Source organism: Peromyscus maniculatus, chromosome 20 (genome assembly GCF_049852395.1).
Source record: "Peromyscus maniculatus bairdii isolate BWxNUB_F1_BW_parent chromosome 20, HU_Pman_BW_mat_3.1, whole genome shotgun sequence".
Classification (NCBI taxonomy): Eukaryota; Metazoa; Chordata; class Mammalia; order Rodentia; family Cricetidae; genus Peromyscus; species Peromyscus maniculatus.
The window spans coordinates 58,681,948-58,708,977 of record NC_134871.1 but is presented as its reverse complement, the minus strand read 5'-3'; the positions used below and the strand labels follow the sequence as shown (position 1 = coordinate 58,708,977).

At 44.1% G+C, this 27,030-nt stretch overlaps 1 protein-coding gene across 17 annotated transcripts in view; it reads right to left on the bottom strand.

Annotated features, from left to right (window-relative positions):
* Nucleotides 1–20,915, bottom strand: part of Ppp6r2 (protein phosphatase 6 regulatory subunit 2) — a 100,365-nt gene extending 79,450 nt beyond the window's left edge. For 4 of the 17 annotated variants that reach the window (XM_076556580.1, XM_076556590.1, XM_076556593.1 and 1 more), the window contains exon 1: nt 20,660–20,872. The gene's annotated coding sequence lies outside the window, so the exon portion shown is untranslated. Of the gene's footprint in view, nt 1–20,659 lie in introns of all 17 variants that reach the window. The other 13 variants (XM_076556584.1, XM_076556585.1, XM_076556594.1 and 10 more) reach the window with 9 other exon arrangements.
* Between the last annotated feature and the right edge of the window lie 6,115 nt (nt 20,916–27,030).

Genomic DNA, 27,030 nt, shown 5'->3' with positions numbered 1-27,030 from the left:
AGAAAGAGAGAGAGAGAGAGAGAGAGAGAGAGAGAGAAAGTAGATGGAACAACCAACTCCAAAAAGTTGGTCTATATCCATGAATGGCATGCATGACCCGCCACCACGCATGATGCACACACATACACAATAAATAAAAATTTTAAGATTTTATTTTATTTTATCTATTTATTTATTGAGGCAGGGTCTCTATATACAGTACTGGCTATCCTGGAACTCAAATGCTGGGATTAAAGGTATACACTGCCACACCCAGCTTCTTTGGTTAAAAAAAAGGTTTTTATGTGCATGGGTGTTTTGCCTGCATGTAGGTCTGTGTAATATGTGCATGTACTGCCCTTAGAGGCCCTGGGATTGAAGTTATAGATGGCTGTGAGCTGTCATATGTGTGCTAGGAATTGAACCTGCTGGGTCCCCTGAAAGAACAGCCAATGAACGCTCTTAACTTCTAAGCCACCTCTTTAGCCCCAACAGCTAGTGCTTTTAACTGCTGAGCTATTTCTTTAGCTCCCTCATTCATATTCTTAAAAAAAAAAAAAAAAAAAAAAAAAAAAAAATGCTATGGGGCTGGAGAGATGGCTCAGAAGACCTGAACTGAGTTCTGAGCACCCTTGGAAGGTGGCAGCTCAACCACCTGGAGCTCTAGCTCCAAGAGGACTTGAAGTCTCTGTGGGCACTTCCATTGCTGTGATACACACACATACATGTAATTAAAAACAAAATAAAATATTGAGCCAAGCACCTTTAATACCACTACTTGGGAAGCAGAGGCAGGCAGATCTCTGTAAGTTAGGGACCAGCCTGGTCTATATGAGTTCCAGGACAGCCAGGGCTACACAGAAAGACCCGATTCAAGACAACAAAAACAAAACAAAAAATTTGTTTTTAACGAATTTGAATGAACTAGCTTCTATGGAACAGAACTAGGGAATGGGGAGGACCACATTTCTAATTTTAAAATTCTAAATTAAAAAAGGATAGATTTTTTTTAATTAGAAGCCTTGTGTTTTTTGTTCTTGCCAAGCGGTGGTGGCACACACCTTTAATCCCAGCACTCGGGAGGCAGAGCCAGGAGGATCTCTGTGAGTTCGAGGCCAGCCTGGTCTACAGGGTGAGATCCAAGTGGGGGAGAGGGGACACGTTCTCACAGCCAGGTGTAGTAAGGCATGCTTTTTTAAGGGGGGGCGGGGTGTGTGCATGGTTTGAGACAGGGCTTCTCTGTGTAGCTTTGGAGCTTGTCCTGGAACTTGCTCTGTAGACCAGGCTGGCCTTGAAATCAGAGATCCACCTGCCTCTGTTGGGATTAAAGGTATGTACCATTTCCACCTGGCATAGTACATACTTTTAATCCAGTACTTGGGAGGCAGACTAGGCCAATCTCTGAGTTCAAGGCCAACCTAGTCTACAAAGTGAGTCCAGGACAGCCATGGCTATATGGTGAGACCTTGTCTCAAAAATAAACCAAATTAAAAAAATTTTTTTTTTGAGACAGGGTTTCTCTGTGTAGTTTTGTGCCTTTCCTGGATCTCGCTCTGTAGACCAGGCTGGCCTCGAACTCACAAAGATCCTCCTGCCTCTGCCTCCCAAGTGCTGGAATTAAAGGTGTGCGCCACCATTGCCCCGTCACCAAATTAAATTTGAAGAAGTGTGTGTACGTGTGTGTGTGTGTGTGTGTGTGTGTGTAAGAGACAGAGACAGAGCAAATACTGCTCTTGCAGAAGACCCAAAGTTCAGTTGCCAGCATCCACACTGAATGACTCACAAGCACTTGTAAATCCAATTCCAGAGGATCCGATGCCTCTGGCTTCCAAGGACACCTGCACTCATATACACAAACACATAACTAAAAATAAAATTAAATCTAGCCAAGTATGGTGGCATACACCTTTGGGAGGCAGAGTCAGATGTGTTCCAGGCCAGCCATGACTACAAAGTGAGACCCTGTCTCCAAATACAAATTAAAGTTAATTAAATTAAAATTAAAAATATTTACACACACACACACACACATCAAACAGCCTGATGAACAAACTTTTCTGAGTACTGGGCCAAGAGCAGGGAAAGCACAGTCTGGACTAATTCGAGACACAAAAAGAGAAAGGGAAAACGAGAATAATGGTTTTAATTGGAAGTGAACATCCTATAACTCCAGGCCTCTATAATGAAAACTTTCCTTACTGTGGCAATAAAAAAGTGCCAGCCACCCAACTGTTGATTCTCCTGTCATATCCTAAAACAAGGGTTGCAATACAGAGACCTTTAGCACAGGGCAGTGTAGGGACAGAGGAAACCCTGAGAAGTTCTGAGGGGACTGTTTGACATGAGCCTGCCATGTCAAGGACCGAGGCCTGGGATCAATAGGAAGTGGAAAAGCCTTTCCTCTGGGTCAGGCTCAGAGAGGCAAAGCTGCCTTCTGGTCCAAGTGCCCTAATTACAGACAACTGACCAGTATATACAAAAAGCCCTAGCAACTGCAGGTTCCCTCCTCCCGGGTGTTTACAGTTTCAAATCTCAGGCATCTGCATCTCCTGCAGACACCTCCTGCCTAACTCTTCCCCCTATGCTGTACAAAATAAACATGTTGAACTTCCCCAATGTGGCAGCTGGCACAACTCCTTCAGCGTGCATGGCCCACCTGGCCCCATATCTGTCCTTTCTTCATTCCCTCATTCTGCTCAGGGTTCTAGAACCAAGACACTCCAGAGAAGGAGCAGCAAGAGGTAAGCGAAAGGAAGGAAGCTGGATGGAGAAGACACACAGGATGAGGCTGCTGGACAAGACAGATAAGATGCTTACCCACAGAGACACCAGGTAGGTGACAGTCAACAGGGATATAAAGGTTTTTTTTTTTTACATCTTCAAAGTTTTTGTTTAGTTTTGGTTTTGAGACAAGATCTCACTGTGTAGCCCTGGCTGGGCTAGAACTCAGAGAGCTGCCTGCCTGTGCTGGGATTAAAGGTGTGTGCTACTGCACCCAGCATGATCTCCAAATCTTCTCGTTGTTTGTTTTGTTTGAAACCAAGTCTAGTACTATAACCCAGGCTCGGTCTAAACTAGCAGTATTCTTTCTGCTTCAGCCTGCTGAGATTACAGGTATGAGTCACCACCACCACCACATCTGGCTCAAAATCTTCAAATGTTAATTACTCTACTTTTTAACTTGCCCAGGCCAATACTATGCAGGATACATTCTGAAGCCAACAGAAGTTCTGAGGCCAGCAGGTTTTCCTGCCCACCCTTCTATCCCAGCCAATTAGACTTTGAGTCCTCCACTGACTGATATCTTGGCTCAACTTGTTATGCAAAACACAGGCTGGGGGGGGGGAGGCATTAAAACAGCATTTATTTCTCATAATTTAAGAGTCTAGTAGAAGTCAAAATCAAGGTGCTAGCTGGTTTTCTTCCTAGTACAGATAGCTGCCATTTTAGCCAATCCAATTCTGAGATCCCTACCCCATGTCTTCATCTATCTTAAATCCCCCGCCTCCCCGTCTTTGATTTTTTGAGACAGAGTTCCTCTGTGTAGCCCTAGCTGTCCCAGAACTCACAGAGATTGCTTTGTAGACCAGTCTGGCCTTGAACTCACAGAGATTTCCCCTAAATGCTGGGATTAAAGGCATGTGCCACCAGGCATTGTTTTCTTAATCATCTCTTAAAGGCTCAGCTCCAAATCTGACTAGATTGGGTGTTAGGTTAGGGCTTGAATATATAACAGGGGAGCATACAATCCAATCCAAAGCACCCTGCCTGCCTCTGAGTTCCCATCCCACCAAGTGGACAACGTTACGACTCACAGGTACAGCATCTGCCTTGCAACTGCTGTACAGTGAGGACTAAGCACCTGGCAGCTGGCTCCAGTACTAGCCTAGGCTTGGCCTGCTTGTGGCTGCAAGCTCCTGGGTCTTCTAACTCTCAACCTAGTAGTCCAGCAAAGTCTCAGACAGGCGACTTAACACAAATTCCCTCTAAACATCAAGGGCTCTACCAGGCTCTTCGTGTCTCTTGGTTTTCTCAGGAGCATCCTCCTACGCCTTAGATATGATGAAGACACAGTGAAAAGTAAAAACTTGACTATTCACTGTGTCAGTTCTTCCAGTTAAAGACAGAACCAGCCAACACTGAGCTGGCTAACAATAATAAGCCCCATGTTGAGGGTCTTGGCCCATCATGAAACCAAATAATAACAGCCAGCCAGAGAACTGGAAGTAAACGGGCCAGATCATAGCAGTACACTCCCTAGCTACAAAGACCACAAATAAAGGCCAGTTTCTGTCACTCATAAACTTTTTTTTTTCTGAGACAGTATTTCTCTGTTTAGCCTTGGCTGTCCTGGAACTCACTCTGTAGACCAGGCTGGCCTCAAACTCATAGAGATCCGACTGCTTCTGTTTCCCAAGTGCTGTTATTAAAGGCATGTGCTACCACTATCCAGCTTGTCAGTGATCAACTTTATCATCTTCGGAAAATACCTGATGCATGTGTAATAGAAAAAGACATATGGCTCCAGAAAAGAGAACTGTTAGGACTACCATTGCCTAGAACAGTGGCAAACAGCAAACACCTCCAAGGAAGTTAGAGAGAAAAATGAATCAACTACAAAGAACCAAAGACCATCATACTACCCTACTCTTAAGAGAGAAAGTACCCACACCATGTTTGTTCTCAATACAACAGTGCTAAAAAACAGAATCAGAATGGGAACCCTTGGCCAAGGGCTGGCAGGATAGGGAATACTGTGGCTGAGACTCTAAGGGAGAACAGCAAAGACAAATTTGATAAAAAGCATTACCAAGGCCAGAGAGGTATCTCAATGGTTAAGAGCACATACTGCCTTTGCAGAGGAACTGAGTACAGTTCCCAGCACTCAGGAGGGCAGCTCACAACTTCCTCTAACTCCAGCTCCAGTGGAACCTGATACCTCTGCCCTCCAAAGGCACTTGCACTCACATGCACACACACACACAGATTCACAAACATATTCACCTTATTAAAAACAATAATATAACAATAGCCAGGTGTGGTGACACACACCTTTAATCCCAACACTGGAGGCAAAGGCTGGCCGATCTCTGAGTTCTAGGCCAGCCTGGTCTATGTAGTGAGTTCCAGGCCAACTAAGGCTCCACAGTGAGGCTTTGTCTCAAATAATAACAATAATGAGCCCAGCAGTGGCGCATGCCTTTAGTCCCAGCACTTGGGAGGCAGAGGCAGGAGGCTCTCAGTGAGTTTGAGGCCAGCCTGGTCTACAGAGTGAGTTCCAGAACAGCCAGGGCTACACAGAGAAACCCTCGAGGAAAAAAAAAGAGAGAGAGAGAGAGAGAGAAGAATAAATAAATAAATAAAATTACCAAACAGGCATAATATAACACTAAAAAGCACCAAGGAGGAACCTGGGGCAACCAGCAAAGGTGAAGTGCAAACAGGAAGTACAGAAGAACTAAGAGCCAAGGAACTCTAACTTTAGGATTATCTCAGCCACAATTAAGAGAAGTAATCTCGGGTACTGGAGAGATGGCTCAGCAGTTAAGAGCACTGACTGCTCTTTCAGAGAACCTGAGTTCAATTTCCAGCACCCACATGATAGCTCATAACTGTCTGTAACTCCAGTTCCAGGGGATCTGACATCTTCACACCAATGCACATAGAATAAAGTTAAATAAATTATTATTATAAGAGAGAGAGAGGGGTTGGGGATTTAGCTCAGTGGTAGAGCACTTGCCTAGCAAGCACAAGGCCCTGGGTTCAATCCTCAGCTAAAAAAAAAAAAAAAAAAAGATGTTGCATTTAAGAGAGAGAGAAGTAATCATGAAAGCTAGCACTGCATGGACCTTGCAATGTGTGGGTACTACAAAGGCACAGTCTCTCAAAGCTCAGAACAACTCAGGGCTTCAGGTTGTCTATTGTAACTTCTATTCACAGGCAAAAAGCAAAAGCCTCCATCATTTCTCAACTAGCCCCAGATTATCATCTTAGTCATTTCTTCTGCATTTCCTTTGATGACTCCTTTTTCTTTTATTAAATGTACTAGAGTATGGTTGCCTTATTGAGAGAAGATGGATTGTGCCATCAGCCATCCCTTAGGTTTTTCAAGTCCTCAATTCTGTGTTTGTGCCCTCTAATATAGGCTTTACATGGTGACAGTATATACCTCATAAGGTAATCTGAAGCCAGGTGTGATACTCATGCATGCCTGAAATCCCAGCACTCAAGAGGCTGAAGCAGGAGGTTCATCTGATTCCAAGGCCAACCAGAGCTATATATTGAGTTACAGGCCAGCCAGGGTTTGGAGTAAAATTGTGGGGGGGAGGGGGGGAAGACACAAAAACACCAAAACAAAATATAATTTATATAAAATGCCCAACACATGCATGGTGTAGTTGGTTTGTTTGTTTTTACTCTTTGGGGGCCTGCCAGCCAGCTCCCAAGTAAATACATGGAGACTTATTCTTCCTTATGAATGTCCAGCCTTAGCTTGGCTTGTTTATAACCACCATCTCTAACTGAAATTATCCGGTTTCTCTTTAACTACATTTTGCCTCTGGACTTTTTACCTTTCTTTATTCTACATATCTTTCTTCCTTTCTTACTCAGTAGATGGCTATGTGGCTAACCCCTGGTGTCCTCCCCTCCTCATTTTCTTTCTTTTTTTTTTTTTTTTGTTTTGTTTTTCAAGACAGGATTTCTCTGTGTAGCTTTGCACCTTTTCTGGAACTCGCTCTGTAGCCCAGGCTGGCTTCAAACTCACAGAGATCCGCCTGTCTCTGCCTCCCAAGTGCTGGGATTAAAGGCGTGCACCACCACTCAGCCTTTTTCTTTTCCTTCTCTTTTTCTTATTCCTCGCTCTCTTCCCCAGATTTCTCCTTCTATTCACTCTCTCTGCCTGCCAGCCCCACCTATTTCTCTCTTCTGCCTTACTATTGACTGTTCAGCTCTTTATTAGACCAATCAGGTGTTTTATACAGGCAAAGTAATACAGCTTTACAGAGTTAAACAAATGCAACACAAAAGAATGCACACATCTTTGCATCATTAAATAAATATTCCACAGCATAAACGAATGTAACACATCTTAAACTAATAGTCCACAACAGCATGACAGAGTTAAGTACCTAATGAAGTGTCATTAGTCATGAGCAGAAGAGGATGATAGGGAAGCACTGGTCAGAGAAGGCTTCCATGAATAAATCCAGTTAGAGCTTTATTCATTCTAAATGACCACAAACCTCAAATAAACATTAAATATAGCCTAGATTCCTATTCTCTCTCTAGGAAGATGGTTTCCCTCTCTTATAATAATAGTGATGAGCTTAAACACAGTTCTTTGTCTCAAGAGGTGAAGTCTGAGCCAGGCACAGTGGCACAACTACACACCTGTAGTCCCAGCACTCAAGAGTAGGCAGGAGGATTACCATGAATTTGAGGCAGCCTGGGCTATATAGCAATTCTGATGTTAGCATGGGCCACATAGTCAGACCCTACCTAAAAACAAATGAGAAGGTAAAGTCTCTGCTCATCCCTTCACTCTCAGCATCCCTTATAACCAATAAAGTTATCAAGACAGGTGCCAGAACCTCATCCCCAAGAGGCGTCACAGCTTCCACTCAACAGCTTTGAATTCTCTGACTAAACGTGAACAAGCTTCCTCAGGCCTCCCTAAGGATAGCAAAACCCTGGAGACTGGCACAAACATCCAGCTGAGACCCAGTCCCTCAGGTAAACCAAGGTGACTCCATGGAAAACACTGCTGTGCACAGCCCACACTGCCAACCTGGACTCATGACCAAAAATTAATCTTGTTTTAAGCCACTCATGAATGGGGTGGGTTGTTACAAAGAAACATAAAAAAACATAAATATTATAAAATAAACCACCTTAATCCTTTTAGTGTTTCCTCAACTTTCTAATATCCTTATTCCTTAACTCACAGAAAAGAGCAAGTTCTCAAGTGTTAATACCTCCACCCCCTGCATCAACTCTATCAAACCCACCCTATCTCCTGCCTTTACTTCTGTTACAAATAAAGAGCCATCAAAGCTCAGCCCCTCCATCTGCAATCCAGACCCCATCCCATGTCCTCCAAACTGCTCCACCTGATACCTCTCCCACCAATATTTCTAGTCTCTCTTCCTCTTCTAGTGCATACATCCACACACATGCACAGCTACACACGGGTCCTCTTTTAATCCCACAAACATCTCTCCAATCCCAGGGTTATAGTACTATTTCCCAAAGGAACTACCTTCCCTCACTGTCCCCAACTCCTCTCTTCCCACCATTCCAACAAACTGTTTCTGTCAGAAAAGCCAACGACTGCTAAAGACTGCTTCTCATTTCTCACCTCAACATTTCAATACTGCGGATCAACCTTCCTTTGTGGAATGATGGTCTCGCGCCTGCATTCTTTAACATCGAGGCCTCCTCCAGCCTCAGAGCTGCTCCTTGTCAGCCTCTACTCTGCTCAGTCTTGATTGCTCTTCTCTCTTCAGGTCACGTATGTAATATCTTGCTAAAGAGTGCCAGACTGTGTCGACTCAAAGCTGCCTTTTGGATTTGACTGTCCTCTCTGGTAGGCTCATTTAGTTAATAAACAAGTTGTGGCTGGGCAGTGGTGGCGGCGGCAGAGCACGCCTTTAATCCCAGCACTCAGGAGGCAGAGGCAGGTGGATCTTTGTGAGTCCGAGGCCAGCCTGGGCTACCAAATGAGTTCCAGGAAAGGCGCAAAACAACACAGAGAAACCCTGTCTCGAAAAAAAAAAAAAAGAAAGAAAGAAAATAAATAAATAAACAAGCTGTGGACTTGAGAGGAAAAGTAAGAGTCTAGTCCTAGCACTTCAAGGGCTGAGAAAAGCGTCAGCTGGTCACCTGAGCCAGCCTGACAACACAGCAGGAGTCTATCTCTTTCCAAACACACACTTGGGTGTGGTAGCTGTATTAGGGTTCTCTAGAGGAACAGAATCAAAGAATGAATCTATATCTACATTAAAAGGAGATGTATTAGAATGGCTTACAAGCTACATTCTGGCTAGTCCATCAGTGGCTGGCTAAGTATCCAGTAGTTGTTCAGTCCACAAGGCTGGATGTCTTGGCTGATAGTCTAAGACGGAATCCAGAAGTAGCTTCTATTGTCAGTGAAGTAATGCCCCAGAAGAACAGATGAACTTGCTATAGAGAGGGAGAACAGGAAGGTAAAAAGCAAAAGCTTCTTTCTTCCATGCTCTTTTAAGCAGGCCACACCAGAAGATGTGTCTAGAATTAGGATGGGTCTTCAGATCTCTAATAATCCAGATTTAGGGTAGATCTTCCTAATCAAGAGAATCCTTCACAGGTGTACCCACCTGCTTGGGTTTTAGTTGATTCCAGACGGAGTCAAGTTGACAACCAAAATTAGCCATCACAGTGGCATGTACCTTTAATGCCAGCATTCTGTGAGTTTGAAGCCAGCCTCATATATAGAGGCCAACCAGGATTATGACACAGTGAAACTCTGTCTCAAAAATATATTTTATACACACACACACACACACACACACACACACACACCGCTAAGACTCTGGTTCAGAAAGGGTGGAACAGCTATGTATTAGACAAAGCACCTTTCCTGCAGATAATAATTATAAACTCTGAACAAAATATTAAAAACAGATATCTGAGCTCCTAGGGATCTGGCTTCTGGCCTTTGCAGGCTCCTCTACTCATGTATGCATGCACATACCCTAAAAAAAGAAAAGTTCAGAGTTCAGAGTAACAAAAAGAAATTCCAACAAGTAAGAAAACCCCAAATTTGTATTAAATTTCTCTCCAAATTCTCAGATGGGACAACATATGAAGAAGCTACAGGGAACAAAGGTTGCTGCTGTCATGGGTATACCAGAGGTGGAGTATATAAGACTTCCGGCCTTAAAAGTGCTGCCACAAGGGCTGGAGGGATGGCTCAGAGTTTAAGAGCACTGACTGCTCCTCCAGAGGTCCTGAGTTCAATTCCCAGCAACCACATGGTGGCTCACAACCATCTGTAACGAGATCTGGTGCCCTCTTCTGGCCTGCAGGGATATATGCTGTATACATAATAAATAAATAAATCTTAAAAAAAAAAAAAAAAAAAAAGTAAAAGTGCTGCCACAAGGTGAAAGCTATCCAGATCTAAGGAGACAAAACTTGGAATCCAAGTTCTGCCAAATTAGAAGGATTTTCCATTATACTCCAGAAGGGTCACAATTTAGAAGTTAAGAACCATGTTCTAGAACTAATGGCTGTGACCTAAAACTTAAGTCAAAATCAAAAGGGCCCACACTGACAAAGGCCACAATTAAGTCTCCACTGTATGAAGGTGCTGTCCCCATAGTTTAACAGCCTGACCAAACAAAATGTTTTCAAAAGAGATTTACACTGCAATGTGTGCGCGTGTGTTATGTACGTGTCAGAGTGCAGGCACACATGCCAGTCTGTGTTCTTCCCCCTCCACCTTTAGGTGGGTTCTGGGGATCTAAGGAAAGCAGTCAGGCTTGCATGGACGCCCTTTTACCTGTTGAACCATCCTGCCAGCCCCAAACTCAACATTTTTAATGGGTTTTTGTTGTTGCTGCTGTTTGTTTTTTCAAGACAGGGTTTCTCTGTGTAATAACCCTGGCTGTCCTGGAACTTGCTCTGTAGACCAGGCTGGCCTCAAACTCACAGATCCACCTGCCTCCTGAGTGCTGGGATTAAAGGCAGTCACCAGAACCCCGACCCCAGCTCAATTCTTCCAGGGACTGTAACTCAGTCATACAGTACATGCTTACACTGCACAAGGCACTTGGTTCAATACCCATCAGTTTAAAAAGGAAAAAAAAAAACTGTACAGAATATTATGTTGCCAACTGTCCATCAAGCACAATGCTGCTTTGCTATCCAGCAACAGAAAGATTCGGTCTGGCATTGTGAAACACACTTGTAATCTAGCACTTGGGAGGTAGATTTAAGTGGGGAGGAAGGTAAGCTCAACCCCAACTACACTGTAAGTTCAAGGTCAGTCAGCCTGTGCTACATTGAGTCCCACCCAGTCTCAAGAAAAAAAAATCTCAATTCTTGTTGGGGGGGGGGGGTACTTAATTTTATTTAAGCCTGGAAATAGGTATTGCAATATTTTAAAATAAATCCATTTTGAATGTTTAAAAAAAAGCTCAGCAGGTTGCTGTTATTGTTGTTTGTTGTTCTGGTTGTTTTAAGTATATGTTTGTATGTGTTTATTATATGTGTATGCTGAGAGCAAATGTTGCCCAGGCTGATCTCAAAAACCTTGGCTTTAAGAAATCCTCCAACTTTTCTGGGAGGTGGTGGCACATGCCTTTAATTCTAGCACCTGGGAGGCAGAGCCAGGCGGATCTCTGTGAGTTGGAGGCCAGCCTGGTCTACAGAGCGAGATCCAGGACAGGCACCAAAACTACACAGAGAAACCCTCAAAAAAACAAAAAAACAAAAAAAAAAAAAGAAAAGAAAAGAAAAGAAAAGAAAAAGAAAGAAAGAAAATAAATCTTCCAAACTCAGTCCTCTGAGCAGCATGCACCACACCATATCTCACGAGACTAAAAAATCTTTAAGGGAAAATAACATAAACCACAATCTCTAGAAGGTATCATCCAAGCTGGGCGGTGGTAGTGTATGCCTTTGATCAATCCCAGCACTCGGGAGGCAGAGCCAGGCGGCTCTCTGTGAGTTCGAGGCCAGCCTGGTCTACAGAGTGAGTTCCAGGAAAGGCACAAAACTACACAGAGAAACCCTGTCTCGGAAAAAAAAAAGAAAGAAAGAGAGAGAGAGAGAGAGAGAGAGAGAGAGAGAGAGAGAGAGAGAGAGAAAGAAAGAAAGAAAGAAAGAAAGAAAGAAAGAAAGAAAGAAAGAAAGAAAGAAAGAAAGAAAGAAAAAGAAAAGGTATCATCCATAATGTCAATTATACAATTATACTGAAAATTACTAGAGATGTGAAAAAGAAAATGTGACAGTCCAGAGAAAAAGTAAATGCTAGGACTTACAAATGACCATGCACTGAAACTGTCAGATAAGAACTTCAAAAGAGCATTAATAAATCTGTCCATGAGATTTTGGAAGAGACCAGAAGGTAAAGAAAAGATGAAGATTCTCACCAGATACATGAAAATACATGTAACCCCAGCACTTGGGAGCTGAGGGAAGGGAATTTATAGTTTTAGGCCAGCCTGGTTCTACAGAGAGCTTCCAAAGACTGTTGAGATGGCTCAGACATTATGACAGAGACTGTTCTTCCCGAGAACTGGGGTTTGACTCCCAGCACCCATATGGCAGCTCACAACCATCTGTAACTCCAGTTCCAAGGGGTCCGACACCCTCCCTCTTCTGGCCTCCATGGGCACCAGACATGAAAATGGTACAAAGACATATATGCCAGCAAAACACCCATAAAATAAAAAATTTAAACATATAAAAAGGAAATTCTAAGGCCGGGCGGTGATGGCGCACGCCTTTAATCCCAGCACTCGGGAGGCAGAGCCAGGCGGATCTCTGTGAGTTCGAGGCCAGCCTGGGCTACCAAGTGAGTTCCAGGAAAGTCGCAAAGCTACACAGAGAAACCCTGTCTCGAAAAAGCAAAAAAAAAAAAAAAGGAAATTCTAGAACTAAAAAGACAGTATCTGAAATAAAATGTTACTGATTGTGCTTAATAACAGAACAGACATAGAAAAAAGTAGCAAAATTTGAAGAAAAGTAGAAAACATACAACTATAAACAGAAAAAATTTAAAAATTTAATACACACACACACACACACACACACACACACACACACACACACACACACACACACACACACACACATACACACACACGAGTCCCAAAGCAGAAGAAAAAGAAATTGAGGCCCCAAAAGTTACTTAATGGCAACATTTTGGCCGGGCAGTGGTAGCATCTGCCTTTAATCCCAGTCCTCAGGAGGCAGAGACAGGCAGATCTCTGTGAGTTCAAGACCAGCCTGATCTATAGAGCAAATTCCAGGACAGCCAAAGCTACACAGAGAAACCCTCTCTTGGGGGGGGAAAAAAAAAAGAAGTTTCCAAAGGTTTTTGTTTGTTTTGTTCCAGTTTTTGGTTTTTTAATTTGTATGAGTGGTTTGTCTGTACATTAGATGCCCACCTAGTGCCCACAGAAGCCAGAAGAGGGCATCAGATCCCCTAGAGTCATAGATGGTTGTTAGCCACCATGTGGGTGCTGGGAACCAAACCCTGGTTCTCTCCAAGAGTAGTCAGAGCTCTTAATAGCTGAGCCATCTCTCCAGCTCCCCAAAATACAACAAGGAATATCTTTTGTTGTTGTTGTTGTTGTTTTTGTTGTTGTTTTTGTTGTTTTGATAAGACAGGGTCTCACAATGTAGCCCTGGCTGGCCTGTAACTCTCTACAGAGGCCAGGTTAGCCTTGCACTCCTGAATGCTGGGATTAAGTCTGTGCCATTACATCCAGCTTTTGTTCTGTTTTTTGTTTGTTTGTTTTTTGTTTTGTTTTATTTTTTAGACAGGGTCTCATTTAGCAGAGTCTAGCCTCAAACTTCAGGTTCTCCTGTCTCAGTTTCTACTACATTACAGGTGTATATCACTATACTCAGCCATTTTATAGTTTTTAAATATATCAACCCAGCAGTCCAAAAAGGATAAATATACCTAGAACACAGTTAAACTAAAGGGGGAGTAAATATCTTAACTACAACAAAAAAGAATTTAAACAATAATAGTGAGCTGGAGAGATGGCTCAGAGGTTAAGAGCACTGGCTGCTCTTCCAGAGGTCCTGAGTTCAATTCCCAGCAACCATATGGTGGCTCACAACCATCCATAATGAAATCTGGTTCTCTCTTCTGGCCTGCAGGCAAACATGCAGGCAGAACACTGTATACATAATAAATAAATAAATATTAAAAAAAAATTAGCTGACATCATAAGTAGGAGCTAAAAACAATGAGATAATTCTTTGAAGTACTGAAAGACAAAAAGTAGTCAAACAAGAATTCTACATCCAGCAAAGAATCTTTCAAAGAAAAAGTGTAGAGTCTAAAGATATACATCAGTTGATAGAACGTTTACCCAGCATAAATGGAACCCTAGGCTTGCCGTAATCCCAGCACACAGAAGGTAATAGCAGGATTGAAGTTCAGAAGGTCAAGGTCATTCTCTGCTATATAGCCAAGAGTTTGAGGTCAGCCTGGGCCCTGTCATTAAATAAATAAATCGCAGCATTCACAAGGCTGAGGCAAGACAACCCTAAAACCAGCCTGAGCAAAACCTCATCTCAAAAGTAAGTCAGGTGCTGGCCACCCTGGCTTACACCTGTTGGGCACCATAGCTCACACCTGTAAATTCACACAGCATTCCAGAGGCTACCTTGTGATTTCAGGCCAGCCAGGGCTATAGAATGAGACTGTCTCCAAAACCAAAATAAAACAAGACTGGCTGAGAATATAGTTCAATGGCAGAGCACCTGCCTAGTATACAGAAGGCCCTAGGTTTGATTTCCAATACTGCCAAAAATTATTATATAGATATTTATATGGAATTCTGCCTAGAGTAATGGATCAAATCCTTTAGTCCCAGTACTTAGAAGGCTGAGACAGGAGGATCACTGGTCACTTGAACTACAAAGTGACACCCTGTCTCAAATAACAAAGCTGGGCTGGAGAGATGGCCCAGAGGTTAAGAGCACTGGCAGCTTTTCCAGAGGACCCAAGTTCAACTCCCAGCACCCAAATGGTGGCTCATTACATATCTGTAATGAGATCTGGTGCCTTCTTCTGGAGTGCAGGCAGAACACTGTATACATAATAAATACATAAATCTTAAAAAAAAAAAAAAAATAGGGGCAGTTGTGGTGCGCGCCTTTAATCCCAGGACTCTGCTCTGTGAGGCAGACAATCAGATCTCTGACCAGCCAGCCTGATCTACACAGTGGGTTCTAAGACAGCCATGGTTACACAGAAAAACCCTGTCCTGGAAAAACAAACCACAAGACAGCACTCTGCCAAGCATACAAAAGGTTTGATCCTAGCACAGAAAAGAAGAAAAGGAAAGAGGGAGAGAAGGGAGGGAAGAGAAAAAAGAACAAAAAAGAAAACTGGGCATTTATAAATATCTCTTCATAAATTTGCAAAGATCCTCAACAAACACTACCAAACCAAATCATACACACAAATAGAACCTACATCATGCCAAGAGGAATTTATTCTGAGAATGCGGTTTTTTTTTTTAACATCTGAAATCAATCAATATAACATACCACAGATCAATGAAAGTCAAAGAACCATCTGAATTGATGAAGAAAAAGCATCTGACCAAATCCAACACTCTTTCATTATGAAAACACTCCGGGGCCAGTGAGATCACTTACCAGGTAAATCACTCTTGCACAAGCCAGGTGACCTCAATCTCTGGAACCCACTTACAGGTAGAAGGAGAGAAGTGACTTCACAAAGTCGTCCTTGACTTCCAAATGCACACCACGGCATTCACATACTCACATATTATACTCACAAAATAATAAGAAGTAATCATTTTTTAATTCCACAAAATTGAAATAAAGGTAACTTTCTCAGCCACGGAAGGCCCATTACTATCACTTTTATTTAACACTGTTTGGGGGTTTCTACTCAATGCAATAAAAAAAAGTAAAACAAAGGGAATACCAATTGGGAAGGAAAAGAAAAACTACCTTAGTTGCAGATATAATCATGTAAGTAGAAAATCCAAGGGGTATACTATGAGAACTAATAAGTTACACAATGATGCAGAATGTTACCATTATACATAACCTAAATATATCTTTGTACAACAAATATTGAAAACATTTACAATACCATCAAAAGACAAAACAGCTCAGAATAATTCAAATGAAAATGTACCTTTAGAGTGAAAACATAAATTACTAAAAAAATCTAAATGGAGAAAAAAATTAAATGCATAGATAAAAAGACTCAATAATTCAACTCTGAATTTGATCTATAGATTCTACATAATATCAGTCAAACTCACAGCAAAAATGACACAAATTTGAGAGCTTACTCTAAAACTAACAAAACAAGCTGAGGTAGAAAGGGTTGTTTTGTGTTTGTTTTTTACACAGGGTCTTCATACACACACACACACACACACACACACACACACACACACACACACACACACACACACACACGATGCAGTGGCTTCATGATTTTCCTATCTCAGATTCCAGACTGCTGAAATTAGAGGTGTGTGTTACTCCCTGCAAGGAGCATATATTTTATAATTCCATTTCAAGTCTGAGGACCTAGAAACTTAATCTATAGTGACAGAAATGAGAACATCAACTACTTGAAGATTTCAAGGATGGTTGTAATGATTGGAAAGGAACACAAAAACAATTCCAGGGGGATAGATAGAAATGTTCTACATTGACTTGAGAGATGTCCACACTAATTTTTTGTTTATTTTTGAGACAGGATCTCACTGTGTAGCCCTGGCTGTCCTAGAAATCGTTATATAGATTAGGCTGACCTCGAACTCAGAAAGATCTGCCTGCTTCTGACTCCTGAGTGCTGGGATTAAAAGTATGTGCCACCTTGACTGTCAACACTGATGTTTATATTTGCTAAAACTCATTAATATCATATAAATAAGATTTCTCTGGGTATGAACTATCCTTCAATAATTTTAAATGCAATATTGTAAACAAAATAAAAATAAAAGACTATATTCAGCTAAAAGGATGAAGGATGCTTGTTATGTATAGATAGAACATAATTTCCAAACTAATTTAAAAAAAAAAAAAAAACAAGACACAGGGAGCCAACAAGATGGTTCAGGATCTGAGTTTGACCCCAGAAACCCACATGATGGAAAGAAAGAACCAACTCCAGCAAGTTATCTTCTGACCTCCACACAAATAAGTAAATGTAAAAAAAAAAAAAAAAAAAAAAAAAAAAATAGTAATAATAAGATACAGAACAATATGTGAAGTATGCTTTCCTTTTTTGTTTGTTCGTTTGTTTGTTTTTTTCAAAACAGGGTTTCTTTTTGTAGCCCTGGCTGTCCTGGAACTAGCTCTGTAGACCAGGCTGCCCTGGAACTCACAGAGATCTGCGAACTCTGCCTCCTGGGTGCTGGGATTAAAGGTGGGCACCAACACCGCCTGGCTTTTTTTTTTTTTTTAAATAGGATCTCTGTGGTGGTTTCAATGAAAATGGTCCCCACAGGCTCATATATTTGAATACTTGGTCCCCAGTTGGTGGAACTGTTTGGGAAGGATTAGAAGGTGTGGCCTTGTTGGAAGAGGTATCACTGGGGGTGGGCTTTGAGGTTTCAAAAGCCCATGCCATCCCCAGTTAGCTCTCTCTACCTTATGCTGGTGTTTCAGGACATAAGCTCTCAGCTACTGCTCCACTGCCATGCTTGCCTACCTGCTGCCACAGTCCATGCCATGATGGACATGGACTCTAATCTAAACTGTGAGTCCCAAGTCAAATGCTTTCTTTTATAAGTTGCCTTGGTCATGGTGTTTTGTCACAGCAACAGAAAATAACTAAGACTGTCTCAATGTAACCATGCCTAGCCCGAAACTTGGTATGTAGACCAGGCTCTTTGAACTCTAAAATCTACCTATCTCCACCCCAGGGTGCTGGGATTAAGTATGTCACACCAGTTATGCAACTCGTTTCTATAAAATGTACACTTCTTTCTCTCAAACATATTTATGCACAGAATTATCCGTAAACTATCTTTAAAATGACACAAAAGAAAAGAACAACATCAATTGCCTTGAAAGAGGATGCTAAACACTCTGAGAGGTCATATTATCCATTTGTATAAACTGCCTAAGATGCAACAGTGAAAGGCATAGGCTCTGGAGTTTGGGTTGAACCTAAACTCTCTGGTTTATTTGTTTTGACCTCAGATACCTTGCTTCTTACTTACTTTGTGTCTGAGTACTCTCACATGACTATTTTGTATGTGACATGTATGTGCATGTGGGGTAGGTCATACACCTGTGCAGAGGCCAGAAGAGGATATTAGGTGTCTTCTATCATTCTCCAATTTTTTTTTTTTTTTTTTTTTTTTTTAAGATAGGGTATCTCACTGAACCAGAAGCTTATCACTGGGTTCAGGTTTTGATGAAGCTGGCTGGTCAGAGAACCCCTGGGATCCACCTGCCTCTACCCTGCAGAAATTTAAGGTCACCCTCAATCTACACAGCAACATTTTTAAGGTCACACTGGGCAAAATTAGATCCTGCCTCAAAAGAATTAAAAAGAAAGAAAAGAGCCGAAAGAAGAATAATTTCATTACTAAGTTATTGCAAAGATGAAATGAGATGACGTGGATAACATACTTTAAAAAGTGTCTGGGCCTGCCAAGCATGGTAGAACTTAACTGTAACCGTCATCATTGTTATTAGTTTAAATATTTCAAACATTACCCTTATCTTGAGAGAGAGAAAGAGAGAGAGAGAGGAAGAATGGATGCAGAGCCAAACTGCCTGCAGTACAAATCCTGGCTCTCCTGCCTCAGTCTCTTTATCTCTGAAGAGGGAAATTATAGCCCCTATAGTCTATGGTTACCCTGAGGACTAGATGAAAAATTCCCATATGAATTAAATATTGAGCTGGGCATGGTGGTGCATGCCTTTAATCCTAGCACCTGGAGGAGCAGAGGTAAGTAGATCTCTACTAGTCCTGGTCTATATAGCAAGTTCCAGAACAGCTGGGGCTACACAAAGAAATCCTGTCTCAAAAAAAAAAAAAAAAAAAAAAAAAAAAAGCAATGGCATACTGTAAATACCCAAACATTATGCTGTGTGCTTTAAGTAATAGTTATTTCCAAAGCTTTAAACATTATCTCCCTGCTCAAAATTGTATGTTCAGCCTTCTCTCTCCTCTGGGCTCCAGATTTTTCTGTAACATATATTCTCCCTGGACTTCTTAGATGGTTCCCACTACTTCCAGCCAAAAGAAAGCCTTGCTTTCTCTCTCTAATGTGTAATAATTCCCTCACATCTACCACTACCTCAACCCAGCTTCCCCATTTAATTAAACAATGACACTACCCGACCATGTCAAGATGCCTGGAAATCACTCTGAGCTGCTCATTCCCTCATAAGTCTGCTCAATTGTTACATACTTCTCTAAGGCATTCCAACAGCTCTCCCTCCAAAATACCTCCTAACTCAACTGCTGAGGTTTAAACAACAGTCCCCTCTATCCATGTGCCAAAATTCATTAAGAACTCAAGACCCAGCTCTTCACCAATGTCTGTAAGGTTGACTAGAACCAACTTTCCAAACCAAGCTCCCCGTTAAGATGCACCAGTATTATCTAGTTCTTGCCAGAGATCTGGGCCTTCCCCATCTCCTCTCTACATCTGTGTTCTCACCCTGGAAGGCTCTGTCCTGCCCTCCCACCCCCACCTCCTCATTATAGATAGCTTTTTTTTTTTTAATTTCATGAGCGTTGACTGGTGTTTTGCCTGCACGTATGTCTGTGTGAGGGTGTTGGATCCCCTCGAACTGGAGTTACAGACAGTTAGTTGTAAGCTACCATGTGGGTGCTGGGAATCGAACCCGAGTCCTCTGGAAGAGCAGCCAATGTTCTTCACCCGACCCCCAACCATCCTTCCAGCTCCTACATCTTCAAGATGGATGAGAATGGGGACAAACTGAGGGGAAGACCAAGACAAGAAGCGGAAAAAGGGACAGACTGAGAGAGAGCTGGTAGAGATCAGTAATAAGTCGCCACCAGTCCTTAACAAGTGAGTAGTCAGCTGCCAGGATCCCAAGTCTCGGGTGAAGAGATTCCATAATGGAGGGAGCTTCGAGAAGAGAAGGAAGAGAGGATGGGGGGGAGGTGGAGATAAGTCAGGGGAAGTGATGGAATAAGGCCGTGGGTGACCGACGAGCACTGGGGAATGAGAGGAAGAGGAGCAGGATGGAAATCCAGGACAAACACAAAGTCAGTACTGGGCACTGGGCACTGGGCACTGGCGGGGAGGAGGGGAGCCGTGGCGGGGGTGCGGGGGGCACCGATGGGTGGAAAGGTCACTCACAGCAGGCCCCTGATGAGGAAGGTGTATCCAAAAAAAAAAAAAAAATATATGAGGATGAGAGAGGGAACACCGACAACTCCCCCACCCCGCGCCCCCATATATCCAAGGTCCGTCCGCCACACCTTCACAGGCGTTCACAGAGGGGAGCGGCCTAGACAGGGACGGCGGGGGTGGACACCGGGGAGGGGGACAGGGAGGGGACCCCGACAGGCTGCGACCGGTTCTCAGAGTGGGGGACACCGGCCGACCGCTGACAGCCGGGAGCGGGCACGTTAGGTAAGAAGGAGGTTGACTAACTAGGAGAAGGGTTAGCGGAGGGGACGGAGGAGGAACGAACGAATGAATGAATGAATGACGGGAGTGGAGCGTGCTGGCTGACACAAGCGAGCAGACGGACGGACGGACGGACGGACGGACGGAGGCGCTGACCACCCCCCACCCCACCCCCCCGGACGAAGCGCAGGGTTGACAAAGGCGCTGATCCACACGGACTGGGCGCCGTCTGCAGGTGCTGAGTGACAGCAGAAGGAAGAAGGGGGGAGAGAGCGGGGGGCTCCCTCCTCTCCCCGGGCCGGAGGAAGCCGCCGGCGCGCGGCCGCACTCACCTGCCCCGCAGGCTCGGGCGGGGGGGTGGTGGTGGAGGAGAGGAGGGTCGCGGCGGCTCCTCCGAGGCCCGAGGGGAGGCCAGGACGCTCGCAGAGGGGACGTGCGGACGGCCTGCAGAGGGGCCGCACGCCCATGGGCCCCGGCCCGCGGCGCGGCGCCTCCGGACTCGGGCGCAGCCGGCGGGAGGCTCGGGACCCGCTCGGGACCGGCTCGGGGCCGCGGGCGAGATCGCTCCAAAATGGCGGCGGCGGCGGCGAGAGCGAGCGCGAGAGCGGGCGCGAGGGCGCGAGCACGAGCGCGCGCTCCGGGGACGCGCGGACGGGGGGCGGGGCGGGGGCGCGCCCCGGGGGCGGGGCCATCGGAGGAGGCGCTGGATCGCCGCCGCTCTCCGGTCTGGGGGGGTCTGGCCGAGGGGCTCCGGATGGAAACGTAGCGGCCTCCCCAGGGCTCTCTGTCCTGAGCTGTCTCCCGGATCGAGCTGGCTGTGCTACGTTCTCCGGGCATCTTCAGTCGCCCAAGAGCGGCGGCTCGCTGGGGCCTTGCCCAGGTGTGGGCGCAGGTCTCCCCTACGCCCCGTTTCTGCACTGGGCAGCGAACAGCCAGCCCCCCTTTCTCTTTTTTTCTGAGTGCCCCGTACATGTTAGGCAATATTTCTGCACGTTACGGACGTGTCCCGCTAACGTGGCTTGGGATTAGTTCAAATTTAATCTCTGAAATGAGACTGATTTCCGGTGGCCTTGCAAGCCGTGGGAAAATAAAAAAAAAAAGGAAGAAATGAAACATGTAAGGAATGTGTCAACACATGCTAGTTAAGAACTCTATGCCGTTCAGCTGCAAGTTCACCAGTGTTTGTGCGAAAATACAACCCGGCGTGGGTGGTGCACTTTGGTGGAGACCAAAGCAGGAGAGTAAGCAAAACATTGTCGCTCCGGGCGTCTTTAATCCCAGCACTCCAGAGGCAGGAGGATCTCTGTCAGTTCGAGGCCTACCTGATCTACTCAGCGAGTTCCAGGTCAGCTAGGACTACATACTGAAACATGTCTGAAGGGAGTTAGGGGTGGGGTGGGGGGAGCATCTGGGCCCTTCAAGGATTTTTGCCTTTGAGGTGGTATTGCTATGCTTCTTCAGCAGAGGGCGCCAAAGAGACACTGCTTTGTTGGGGGTGGAGAGGCGAGAAAGCGTTTTCCTTCCCTGGTCTGGAAAGCAAAACTGGAGGCACCTGGGTTCACGCCAAGGCCTCTGGCGGTGGTCCGCAGCACAGCTTTTCCCAGGCCACCCTACTGAAAGTGACTTGGGTAAGATTTACCCTGAATACGGAAGCTGATGGTGCTGCAGAACCGGGACTTGTACTGAGGTACCAAATACAGGAGATGACCCATAGTCCTAAAAACCGCAGCAGTGAGCAGGTGCAACCCTGCCCCTGACCTTTACACTGTTTTTGTGCCCAGGCCAGAGTTCGTGAATCAGCAGCAGCTCCATGCACCCTTCACACACACGCGCGCGCGCGCACACACACACACACACACACACACACACACACACACACACACCATTTTTGCAATATTAAGCAAGCACAGTACAGCTGAGCTGCATCTCCAGCCCTAACCTTTTTTTTTTTTTTTTTTTTTTTTTTTTTTTTTTTTTAATTTTGAGCTGGGCACGTAGTCCCAATATTTGAGAGATTGAGGCAGGAGGATTAGTAATTCAAGATTGGTTTGGACTGCATATTGAGTTCAAGGGCAGCCTGGACTACATGAGACCTTGTCTTAAAATACCGCTTGTTTGTTTGTTTGTTTGTTTTGAGGGCATAAGGTTTTGATAAGTTGTTCAGGCTAGCCTTGAACTTGTGGCATTCCCCTGCTCCTTTCACACCCACACTGAATTCATCAGCGAACCTCCTGTACCTTTCATTTCAATATCTAACCTGTAAGACCAGTTCCTCTCATCTGACTCAAAACAGTCTAGATGGGCCCCCTACTTTTATCCTGGAGGACTTGCTGTAGGCCATTCAGCATAGTGTTCAAAGGGCTCCTGTTAAAATAAGTCAGATCAGATCTCTGACCTCAGGGCTTGCTGTCTCACCCAAGATGAAAGCAAGAATCCTCGCTGTTGCCCACACTGCTTTTTGTGATGTGATCTCACTTTATCTACTCATTTTATTTCATTTCAGTCATGATAACCTCCTGCCCCAAGTCCATTGCTCACACCTTCACTGTATCTTTTCAGGCATCTCCCCTTATTATTGCTACGCTTGCTGACTTGCCTCATAGATACTTGCTGATTTCCTCCTCCTCAGTGAGGGCTTCCCTGACTGCTCTGTTTAAAGCCTTGTTTTTCTATGATGCTAACTTCACAGCCTCCTCTCCCATTTAGTCTTTCCTCTTTCCTAGTGGTATCACTGACTAGTCACAATTCAATAAGGAGACCTGGAACTACACAGTGATTTTAACAGGGGGAGCTTATTATAAAAATGATGAATTATAGAATGATTGTGAAGAAATAAAACTATATTCAAGAAAGGAAAAATCTTGGAAGAAAGCTTATTCTCCCAACGGGGGTTCATTCTTTCTCAAAGAAGTTTGGCTTCATCCCAGTTAAAGACAGAGACATTCCCTGGGCTGTCCTGAACTTTCTGAGAAGAACTGCCATGCACTACAGAACAGATCTTACAAAGAAATACAACTTCCAAAGAGCAAGCAAGGATGAAAACTAACCACGGAGGTGCCTGTGAGCATCACTAGGAATTACCCATGGGGATAGCGGTCAGAGAGAAGTACCAACACTTGATGAGAATGAGAATAATGCATGGCCTTCCCATACCCCTAGGAACTACACAACAGAAACCAGATAGAGGATGCACACGGACCTCGGACGCAAACCCAGAGGTCTCTCCTGTCGAAAGTTAATGTACTGGGTGAGAGGGCTCTGGAGTTGATGTGGTAAGGAGAAAACTGGATCATCAACTCTGGACATCCTTCTATGCTACAACAAAACAACTGCATTTCCAGCTAACAATTTTGCTCTTGGGGTTGGCAAGATGGCCCAGTGGGTAAAGTCAATCACTCCCGAACTGACAATCTGAATTTGATGCCTAGAGCCCCCCCGTGCTGGAAAGAGAGAACTGACTCCCACAAGTTGTCCTCTGACCTCCACATGAACTCAGTAGCAGGCAGGCACACACACACACACACACACACACACACACACAGATAATAAACAAATGTAACTTTGAAAATTTGTTCTGGAGTGTAATCCCTACTCTTTCCCTAAAAATGAGATTATGTACACTTCCAGCAGTCATTACAACTGTCACTGGCTATTTTGATTACTCTTCAAGTACAGTCGCTATCCCACTGAAAAGTTTCTTATGCAAACACTAAATAGTAACGTTACCATCTAAAAGCTTGTATTTTTTTAAAAGAGAAAAAGAAGTATGTACAATATATAACAATGAAAAATATGCAAAGCTACTACATTCCTTATTTCTGTAATGGGCGCAGTACATATTGGCATGTATTGTCTGTAACCATTTAGGATTACACAAAACACCTAGAACAAAGGCAGTTATTCTGACACAAAAGGACCAAATAGAGTGAATTCTATCACTAAGAGCACCAAATAAAAAGTCATTCACCAATAAACTGGAGAAAGCAAAGCTACATCTCAAACCACCGTCAGATAAGGACTAGTGTGACCTGCATTGTCCTTCCCTCAAGAGCCCCTGAGTTTCTATGCCAAGATAGACCCAGGAACAAGAATCTCTAAAAAGAGCCGGGTGGTGGTGGTGGTGGTGGTGGCGGCGGCGGCGGCGGCGGCGGCGGCGGCGGCGGCGGCGGCGGCGCACGCCTTTAATCCCAGCACTCAGGAGGCAGAGCCAGGCGGATCTCTGTGAGTTCGAGGCAAGCCTGGGCTACCAAGTGAGTTCCAGGAAAGGCGCAAAGCTACACAGAGAAACCCTGTCTCAAAAAAAAAAAAAAAAAAAATCTAAAAAGAATTAAAACAGGCAGAAGAATGAAAACAGGCAGAACCATGTTTGTATACACCATAATCAAATTGCTGGAGGCCAAAGACAGAAAACCCACGAAAGCAGAAAGAAAAAAAAATGAAAAAAAATGACTCACCAACATTAAGGGAACAACAATAAAGTTTATAGCTGAAGACTCATAAAAGATCAAGGAAGTGATAAAGTAGCATTCAGAGTGTGAAGGAAAAATAAAAACTGTCAATGAACAAACTCTAAGTCCGGCAAAACTATCCTTCCAAAACTGAAAGTGGAAGACTGGGGAGATAGCTCAGTAAAGTGATTACTGTGTAAGCATGACGTCCTGGGTTCGAATCCCAAAACCCACATAAAAAACCAGGCCGAGGGACTGGAGAAATGACTCAGTAATTAATAGCACTAGCTGCTCTTCCAGAGGACCTGAATTTGATTCCCAGTAACCACATGTCAGCTCACAATCATCTGTAACTCCAGTTCTAAGGATTCAACACCCTCCTCTGGCCTCCAACCATACCCACATACATGTGGCATATACTCTAACAGATACATACATACACATAAATAAATCTTTAAGAAAGAAAGAGAGAGGCCGGGCCTTGGTGGCGCACGCCTTTAATCCCAGCACTCGGGAGGCAGAGGCAGGCGGATCTCTGTGAGTTCGAGGCCAGGCTGGGCTACCAAGTGAGCTCCAGGAAAGGCGCAAAGCTACACAGAGAAACCCTGTCTCGGAAAAAAAAAAAAAAAAGAAAGAAAGAAAGAGAGAGAGAGAGAGAGAATGGAATCCAAGGTTGACTGCTTGCCTCTGCTCACACACACAAACACACACAATTTTTTTTTTTTTTTAATGAGGATGAACTAGCAGGAGGTGGTAGCACACGCCTTTAATCCCAGTACTAGGAAGGCAGAGGCAGATGAAGCTTTGTGAGTTTGAGGCCTGGTCTACAGAACAACAAGTTCCAGAACAGCCAGGGCTACATGAAGAAACCCTGTCTCATCTTGAAAAAAAAAAGTGTACATACACACACAAAAATTTATGATAAAAATAATAAATGATGCCAGGCAGTGGTGGTGTATGACTTTAATCCCAGCACTCAGAGGCAGAGGCAGTTGGATCTCTGTGAGTTTGAGGCTAGCCTGGTCTACAGAGTGAGTTCCAGGACAGCCAGGGCTGTTACATAGAGAAACCCTGTCTTGAAAAACCAATAATCATCATCATCATCATCATAATAATAATAATATATAATAATAAATGGTAAACAAACACAATGGACCATTAGCCATTATGAAGAAAAGGGGGAGAACTAGAGAGCATCACGTGAACTTAGTTGAACACTGAAAGACAAATGTCATCTGCGTTTTTTTTTTTACTCACTGTGTAGTCTTGGAACTCACTTTGTAGACCAGGCTGACCTAGAACTCACAGAGATTCACCTGCCTCTGCCTCCCAAGTGCTGGGATTAAAAGTATGAGTCTGGCCACATGCATTCTTTCATAGGCAGAATTTTTAGAAATGCTGATCTGAATGTAGGAGAGAGACTATTGGAGACTGGGAAGGATGCCAGGGGGAGAAGAGGTGGAGAGGAGCGTAAGTGTAAGCTAACATGATATATGGATGTATGAAAATATCATGGCAAAACCACTAATTTGGCAGGCATAGTGAAATGGTGCACACCTGTAATCACAACAGTTGATAAGTACAGGCAGGGGGATCAGGAGTTCAAGGTCATTCTCAGCTGCTAGCTAGATAAAGGCCATCCTTGGCTACATGACACCCTGGATCAAGAAAAAAGCCCTTACTTTGTTTGACTAACAAATGTTAATAAAAACTGCATTATAGCAGAGTTAAAAGAGTACATAAGCTAGAGGTAATCTAACCCCACAGAAGCTAATGAAGTACTCCAGAGAAAAATTCAGTAATATAGCAAAAGGATTATGTATCAAGAGTAATGGGGTTTATTCCATTATTTGTTTAGCATACAAAATCATAAGGAGACAGATGCGTAGCTTGGTCTGTTTAAGGGGCCACTGGCAGTGGGACCAGGATCTACCCCTAGTGCATGAGCTGGCTTTTTGGAGCCCATTCCCTATGTGGGGACACCTTGCTGAGCCTTGATACAGCAGGGAGGGGCTTGGTCCTGCCTCAACTGGCTTTGTTGACTCCCCATGGGAGGAGTGGATGGGAGGAGTGGATGGGAGGGTGGATGAGGGGAGTGAGATGGGGGATGGAGGGTGGGGGGTGGGAGTGGGGGTGGGTTGTCTGTAAAATGAATAAAACATTAAAAAAAAAAAAGAGAGAGAGAGAAGTTTAAAAAAAAAAAAAAGTGAGTTCCAGGACAGCCAAGGCTACACACAGAGAAACTCTGTCTCAAG